This window comes from Mus caroli, unplaced genomic scaffold (assembly GCF_978045245.1).
Source record: "Mus caroli unplaced genomic scaffold, Mus_caroli_1 scaffold_20, whole genome shotgun sequence".
In the NCBI taxonomy this organism is placed as follows: Eukaryota; Metazoa; Chordata; class Mammalia; order Rodentia; family Muridae; genus Mus; species Mus caroli.
The window spans coordinates 6554217-6563287 of record NW_028227275.1 but is presented as its reverse complement, the minus strand read 5'-3'; the positions used below and the strand labels follow the sequence as shown (position 1 = coordinate 6563287).

General features: G+C 41.7%; 1 pseudogene; it reads right to left on the bottom strand.

The window, feature by feature from the left end:
• Positions 1 to 564: 564 nt before the first annotated feature.
• LOC110285336 (centromere protein T pseudogene) overlaps positions 565 to 9071 on the bottom strand; it is a 31696-nt pseudogene continuing 23189 nt past the window's right edge.

The window sequence follows — 9071 nt, the reverse complement described above, 5'->3', positions numbered from 1 at the left end:
TAGTCCCTGCTCTCACATCAGCAGCTTCAAGATCTCACTTCACAGTCTTAGGGTCAGTATGAGCAGCAAACACCTCCAGGTCTTTGCAAAGGTACAGGAAATCCTTGTCTAGGCTACCAAGATGGCTGGGATAGAGCAGATTAAACAGGTTTCAATCAACAGATAGAGTAGATTTCTGGAATGGAGCATTTACCCACTCACAAACTAGACTCAACCACTTCTCCACCTCAAGAGCCTTCTTCTCTATAGGCATCTTAGTATAGAAGCTAAAGAGCTTTGTAAAGTGTCTTTGCCCAACCTTATAGAGGTCTAGGTGATGCCTAGGATTGGGGCCTGGATGGAACAGACTCCAGGGGCTCTGAAGATAAGACTTCAAATCCAGATGATGAGGACTGCTCAAGTAACTAATGTAGTGGCTTGGTCTAGAGTAAGTTCTGCGTGTAGAAGGCAAATTCTGGATTTGTTGGCCTGTCAGAAGTATCCTCCTTCCCTGAAGATCATTCTTGCTTCTTGCCTTCCAGGTCCTCCTGGGATTCCACGGCTTCTCTTATAAGGTTCCAGAGGCTAAGGCTGAAGCTTCAAGAAGGGTAAAGTCTTGAAGCAAATTCTGTTCCTACTGTTTTGCAGCCTGGTCCCAGTGCATTGTGTCCTGTGATCCACAACTCTTTCGGCACCTTCATCCCCCGTGTTACAAGGGTTGGTTGGGCAGAGAGTGGTATGCACTAAGGGAGCAGCCAACCAAGTTCAATGAGAATGGCTGGGCATCTTCTAACACTACATCAGTTGGAAGAGTAGCAACAGGGATTTTTATGGTTGTCACCTGGAAGAACTGAGGTCAAAGAATTATCTTTCAGATCCTACAAAAGAGCAAGTATATCCACAGGTCAGCCTATGGGTTGACTATGAGCCAGAGCAGGTCTTCTCACAAACTATTGCTGAAGAAGTGGGGCAAAGCTGAAGTTGAAGGAGCTGGTCAGGGATGACCTGTCAGCATTTCCAGGTAGCTCTTGGGAAACTGGCAATGTCTGGCTCACGTCCTGCTGAAATACTGACAATTTGAGCCTTTGTTTCCTTTTGCCAGGGTCCACTATACAGAGTTGAGAGGGGCGCTAGTTCAGGAAGTTGCAGCTCTGGGCTACCCTGACTGCTTTCCTGTCTGGGGGACCCAATCACATTTGATGTTTGTACTAGCTTCATCACTGAGTTGGACATCTTGATGGAAGATTCTGGGCTGTTAGTAAGATATTCTTCAGCAGAGTCCAGGGTATCTGCTCCTCCAGGTGCCCATGGGCTTGAACATGAATCAATCTGCTAACTAACCTAGCTCCACGGAAACACCTTCTGGCAGTAGTCTACCCTGCCTCCTAGAAGAAGGTGTTTGAAACTGAGTTCATGGTGCACCAGTCTGAGCATTCCAGGTCCACCAATCTGCTGTATCCAGGTGTGGCAAGAACATGTATATTGTCTGACCACTGTTGGGAATTGTAGCAGTCTGCCATGCTTAGGGTGTTTCTGATAAGCATTTCCTAGATGGGAAACCGAAGGTTTCTCAGTGGAGAAGGATAGTTAGAAAGGCCCCCAGAGATCTCTGGTTAATGGTTACCTCTGGGTTCATTTTTATCAGGGGATATTTCAAAGATGTATTTTGCCTATGCTGTTTACTGCATAAGTTCTGTGTTTCTTGGATCTGAACAGCCAAGGGCATCTGGTCTTAAAATCTCCATCTTTACCCCAGCATGACGCTTCCTGTCTGCTCAGCTGCCTGTCTTCTGCATTCACCTCAGCCTGCTGTCTTTCAAGCTGTGGGCAAATAGAGCCAAGGAGATATACCCATCCATTCTGAGACTCAGAATCCTCTGCAGAAGGAAATCCTGAGAGAGGTAAACTCCCAAGTCAGTGTTTTACCTTTAGAAAAGTAGACACAGCCAGAGCCATGTTCTTCATCTACCAGTTTGGGACTTGGTCATCACGAAAATCCTTAAATCAGGCACAGAGCTGGTCATGCTGCACAGGTGCTGACCTAGGTTACTTCTAAATGTTCCTCGGCAAGAACAACTTAATACCACTGTAGGAAGCTACATATGGAAGAATGCAGAACCAGGAACAGGACATCAGTTAGCTTAGGCAAGCACTACAAACAAACACAACCAAAATCCATACTCAAATCCTTCAGGACTGAGTCAAGGAAGAGTCCTAAGTATAGCAGAAGAAAAGACAGGCTTGGGTACACAGTTTCCTGGGTTTAGTTCAGTCTCTTGGCTTAGACCTCGGAGTTCTGGAATATATCCATTTTCAACAGAAGTTCGAGATGTGCCAGACTGTGGGTCTGGCTGAGCTCTCATGGGTAATTAATTTCCCAGGTAGAAGAATTCTTTATTAATTTCTAAGGTAGAAGGACAAGGCATCCAAGTTTTCTTTCTCTCAAGAATCCCTTACTTTTAACCAGCCGTTCCAAGAGATAATTACCTCCATTCACGGGTATAAAGGACAGAACGGCAGATAGCAGTGTCCTAAAAAGTGTGATGTATAAGCGTTTGTGTTGCTTTATTTTAGAATGACTGTGTGTCCCTATGGTTGACCCGATTCTTGGTGCACCTTGAGAAAATGTCACTTTTCAGGAGACCTGTTCAGGAGCCTCCTCTCTCTTGGTGTTCTGTGGTTTTGATTCTTTCCTAACTTAGTTATTTCTGTAGAGGAGACATTGCATGGGACAGTACACAGTCAGCTGACCATGGGGCTCTATAAAACAGTCCTCTCTAGACTTAGGACAATCCAGTGAGGCATGCTTGCTCCTGAGTTTAAAAGCTCTTATGTCAGGGCAATCAAGAGAGAACACTGAGTTTTAAGGGGTTCCTAATAAACAAACCCAGCTTTCTTGACAAGCAAATCTGTTGTTCTGTTTGGCAAGTGTCGATAGCAAAATGCATGAAATGGAAGGTCAAAATGAAAGCCATCTCTATCATGTAAGTACTCACATGGTAACTTATTAATAACACGAGACAAAGAGGACTTTAGCCATTTACCCTAGAAAGGCAAGCTTTGTCCCAAAGCCGATGTTCACTCAGGGGAAGCATTGGCAGTGTTCCTCATTATGGCGATTTGGTGTGATAAACAGTATTATCTAAGGGGCAAGCAGCAGGCTAAAAGCCTTTCAAGAGCGTTACAAAGCTAATCTTTACTAGATTTGTCATAAACAAAGCATTCAACATTCATGCAAGGAGCGAGGATCCATTCTGGGCAATGAGCCACTGTCCCCCTCCCAGACAGTGCAATCAAACAGAAAGTCAATGCAATCAAACTCGTCAGCAAACAGAACCAAAGACTCTGGAACTGATTCAGTCGACATCATGGATGTGTTTATTAGACTTCTTGTGAGGTAGCAACCAGAGTCTCCTTAAGGGAATGAAAGAAGAAAGCTGACCAACAAAAACAAACACTTCTCTAATATTCTAAGTAACTGCTCATTTCTGCTTCTGTCTGCCATGGATTGCAATAAACTATCATGGATCAACAATTTTCCCTTCAGGAGAGCAGCCTAGGATGCAAAGGGTCTCTGAGTTCTATTTCAGAGGGGCCCTAGAAATTAGAATCCATTTTCAAACATTGTCTTTTACAACTCTAGCTTCCTAGAGGAATGCCATTCTAGGTGGTGAACCACCCTACTTGTAAAAAGGGCCTTGATCCATGTGACTAAGAGAAAGACTTCCATTCTAGCTTCAATGACCATGTGTCCCTGCCTCCTTCCCCTCCCCACCCTGCCACCTCAAGTCAACATGTACCTATTTCCTGGCTTTTGTCTCATCTTTTCTCTAAGTTGTAACATTGTTGTGAGAGGAAAAACAAGACAGATGGAGAATTTCTCCACCTAGTTTGGGCCAAAACAAATAAACAAACACACAAAACAAATCACTATTTCATTTTATATGTGCCATATTCTCTTTTGTGAATGCAGACAAGCTTTTTAACCTAGTGACAGTTTTTATGGCTTAGGAGCCTGAAAAATCTGTAAAGACTTAGCATTTTCCTATCGGAGATCAAAGCAGAAACTTCTGTGTCTGGTGATTGATGCACAAATATGGTCAAGCACAGTTGGAAATATGTCATTGGATTAATAAATATACTTGAAAAGAATATCTGGAAGCTCAGGATGGAGGTGTTCAAAACTTTGTACAAAGCACAGAAGAGACATCGCAGCCAGTGTAGTATCAGCTCTAAGAAGCTTTCTCAACAAGGAAAGTCTTTTGTCATGAGTGGCATTACTTGTGCAGCAATCAAGTTTGCCACCAGATTTATGTGTCTGATCTGTTCCTGGTACCCTCTTCCATAGCCCCCAATCTTCAAACCTCCATTCCAGCAAAACCTGTTTCCTTCCATTCCTCCCTAAACATGTTCGCATGCTCCTTCTGAGGAAGAATAGCTCGCTCCTGTTCTTGCCCCCACCACACCTCCACACCTCCTTTCCCAACCACAGCTGATAGCTTTGTAAATGCAATGCACCCCGTTGAAAATTATTTCCTGAAAGCCATGGGATTCTAACTTTCTCTTCTGCTATTTTGTGTTAGATATACTTTTACAGTGACTATGAACAGTTAGACTGGGCTTTCATTTTGAATGAGAAAGCAAAGGCAGTATGTATTTCACAGAGCATAATGATGATAATATTTGTAAGAAATATCTGTTCAATGGTAAGAATGTGGAGGAGTACACTTGAAAATATTTCCGTGTTCAGTTTGGCTTTGTGCTGTTTCCTTTCTGGTTATGAAATAGCTTAACAGTAGATAAAAACCCCAAAATTTCAAACAGTGGTTTTGTACCCAACTGAGCCTTGAAGCATCAGATAAAGGAAAGAGCGGGTCTCACTCCTATGGTTAGAAGCCAAGAAGGTTGTCCATCAGAGGAAACATACTTCCCCTTATTGCAGGGCATTGCTGCCAAGTCCTTCTCTGGGAATGGAACACAACTCCTGTCCAGATCACAGCCACGGCTATTAAATGAGTAAGCAGACATTCTGTCCTTGCAAAATCATGAACATGGAGCTGTTCTGCCCAGCCACCTGGGCATTTGAAAGCCCAAGTTATCCTTCATCTTTAGCATCTTACAAACGGGTGTTAATCCTTAATTTGGAATAAAGATGTCCTAGATAAAATTTGATGTGGAAAGTTTTGCCAGCCTTTAGAACAGCAGAGCTTCCCACCACTCGTGTCCTCTAATCTTTCTCCAAGGCACCAAAGTGCAAGCGCTATTCCAGCATTACCTGTGACTGCATCTCCTTCCCAGAGAGAAGAATAACCTTGAGACTGGACCAGATGCTTAAAAATCTTACCAACTACCTTTCAGAAACTGCTCTCCAGCACAACTATACTCATCTCTGCATTTATAAAATAACATAATGGAAAAGAGTAAGGGGAGGGGGGCAAGAAGCAGGGAAGAGCTAGGAAGAAAAGGCTCACTGGAGGCTTGCTGCAGTTACTCAGTCCTTTAAGATCCCCTTTCCTCTTGGAAGGATTAGGCAAGCCCATAAAATTGTAGCACTGTAGAAATTCATCCAAAAGGGACATCTGAAATTAAATAGGTAGCCTAGGGTGGAATTCTTGCTTCTAGCTATGTCAAGCATCTCTATCTATTCAGGAAGATGCTAGAAGCCTAGACTGAGGGCAGCAGAGAACAAACTTAAGTCATTTGAACTCTTTGCTCAAAACAAGAGGAAGATATTTATAGCCTTAAGGGTACTGGACATAAAAATGGGGATCAGAACTGATACATAGAATCTGTGCACTGAGGAAGGTGTAATTTAATATTGGTGCACTAGAGTGCCACTGAAATTTGATGACTTTACTCCCCTTGTAGGTCTGAGTTCAGACTGAAATTGGGAAGGCTCCTGCTTCTGTAAAAAGTTATTGAAAGCATGTATGCATTACTCCAACTGTATAACAAGCACTGAGTCATCACCTCTACTAGAGGACTCGGAGTTCTCAGAAAACTAGAGTCTGTCAACAACAAATAGAGGTTATAGCCTGGTGACCCGTGGAGTGACTGTTGGGAAGGTACCAAACCTTAGATATGCTAGACAAACTTTCACTGAACTACACCCCCAGCCCTAGACCCAGCACAGGTGGCATGACTTTGTAAAGCATATTGCTAGGGAACAGGGTTATCTAGACCATCTAGCTAGCAAACCCAGGATCTGCTGCCACCTCTGCCCAATGCATGGCCATGTCTAGCTTTATGTGAGTCATGGGGATTCAACTTCAAAATCACACTGGGCCCTCTTGCTTGCCTGGTGGGTGCTCATACCCAGTGAACTATTTCCTCATCTGCCTGTATGTTTAATGTTATAAGCAGATTCAAAACTTTTCTGGAGTAGCTGTTCATCACAAGCTATAATGCATCATGTTCACTAGCGTTTTGGCTTGGTAGTATCAGTACTCCTCGTTCATCTCTTCTCATAGGCACACACTGATGTCGTGGTTTTAAATCTTCATTTCCCTAACGTGTAACACTTACTGTTAAGTATCTTCTTATGTGTTTGATTGTTTTCTGTACATTGACTTTGGTAATGTGTTGTTCAAATTTTACCGTTTTAACTGTAAACTTGTGTATTTAAAAATGTTCTTAGTATAAGTTATGTACAAACAAGCAACTCGCAAACATGATCTCCCAGTCTGTAGTGCTGTCCTTCAAACTATTACAAAGATAAGCTTTCAATATTTAATGAAGTTCAACTTGTAATTTCCATTTACTTATCTTATACTTGGTAGCATGTGTCTGCCTACCCTCTTCTTGTAAAATCTTACCCTGCTGTGTATCATTTTTACAGTCATGTCTATGATGAAGTAAGTTTTGTGAAAGAGGTGAGGTCTAAGAAGAAATTACTTCAGTTAGCACAAATGGCAACAGCTGGAAAGACCTCTAGTAAGTTAACTTTCAACTTTGGCAAGAATCCATTTCCCGTGTATATGTGTATTAAAATGCCAAATTTTGTCATATATGATTTCTACTTGTCAATAAAAAATAAAACTTAGCAAATTGATTACATTTTATAGTTTTATCTTTAAAACTAGTAAAATTATCCTATTTTACTAATTAAACTTTTATACCTACATTTGGTTACTATAGCTTTATATATATATATATAGCAAGTCTTTACAAAAACATTAATGAGATTTTTCCTAACTTTATTCTTTCTTTTCAATGTAATTTTCTCTTGTCTTTAAGTCTGAATTTTAAAAGCTGCTGTACATTCTACACAGAACCACGTTAACGGTTTGTGATGTTGAGTTTGCCTCTCCACACATTTGGATTTTGGTCTTCTTTATCTGCATTTTCTCACAAGTCAAATGAAAACACTTGGTTAAAAAAAAATACTTCCAAGTGGTTCATTATCAGTATACATTGTGTTTTGCCTTTTTCATTAATTAATTATTTGGTTTATTTACATCCCAATTGTTGCCCTCCGCCCCAGTTGGCCCTCGAAGAGTTCTTTCCCCCATATCCACTCCCCTTCACCTCTAAGAGAGTGGCCCTGAACATCCCCCTACCCTGGGGCACCAAGTCTCTATAGGATCAGGCCCATCCCCTCCTACTGAGGACAGACAGGGCAGCCCTCTACTACATATGTTCCAGGGGCCTTGGGGTTGTGCTTGTGTGAATTTTGATTGGTGGCTTAGTCTCTGGGAGCTCCCAGGGCCCAGGTGAGTTGACACTGTTACTCTTCCTATGGGGTTGCTATCCCCTTCAGTTCCTTCAATCCTTCCCCTAATTCTTCCAAAAGAGTCTCACATCTGAGTGCCAATTCTAAAATTGTTCTTGTTTGTTTATACATCTTCCACATGGATACACACAGCATGGCTGATTAGTGGAAGTTTTATTCCTTCTTATCCAATCACTTTTCTTCTTTACTTATTACATTGGCAAGCATTTCTAGTCTGATGGTCATATAAGCATTTCTTCCCTTTATAGGCTACTTCTGTAGCCCATAAAATTGAGCAGTATGTCTTTGTGGCTTCCTCCTATTCAAAGTCATGGGAAATCCTGGCCCCATAAATTTGTTTTAATCACTTCTAGGTGATTTTATGGCAGTGAACTGCTTCCATGTGAAGGCCATTACTTTCAGCTCTAACCCAAGGTCATCTCTACTTGCTAGATACTGGAAAAAATAGGTCAGTTGGACCAGCTCAATTTCTGAGGTCACTGTCCACTTCTTACTACACTATGCCCAAAAGTCTCCTTGAGAGAGAGAGTCCTGAAAGGAAAAGGAATAGCTGGTTCATTCTTGTAACTCTTTCATTTCTGAGACAGGAAGAAGGATCCATTTGTCAACACCTCTCCCCACATAAGAGAAAATCACTCTAGTGACTCAAGAGGCACCAGCCAACTCCTGGAAGCTTCTCTTCCTGCAGTCAGTGTGCTTGCTTCCTTATCATTCCCTGACAAGAAACTAATTAGAAATGATGCTATTCCTGAAGGACTGCCCGAGTCTTCCTAACTGATGAGGTGATAAATCCTCTGCACCATGGTGAAACACAGAGTGATAAAAGTTCTTTGCAGGAAGATGTGAGGAGAAATTGTAAATGAGCGGCTGCATTCTGCAGCAGCATGCAGCATGTGATAAACACAAAATTCTAGGGGGCTTTGTAGAACTGAAATGAGGAGCAACGGAAACTCAAGCCCTCCTACACTTATACTTTATAAACTTAATATTAGGCTATCAAACCAACAAAGGCCTGAGTAAGAAGGAAGGAGAGTATTTTTTATTGCTTATAGTGCTGGAGATAGGACCCAAATCCTTGTATGTGTTCAGTGAGCATTCTACCCCTGAGCTGCTATATCTCTCAAATATTATATATATTAATATATACATAGTAATATATAAATATGATATATATAATTTTAACATTTATTTCTATTAAGTTTATTATTGGACAATTTCATACATGTGTAAGATGCATTCTGACTTCTCCCTGCTCCTGACCCTCTGCATCTTTCTCACATCTCTATCAATACCTTCCCTTCCTAATAGTCTTTTGGCCAGATTCACAGCTTTGGGTTTTGTTTCATGATCCATTTTGCAA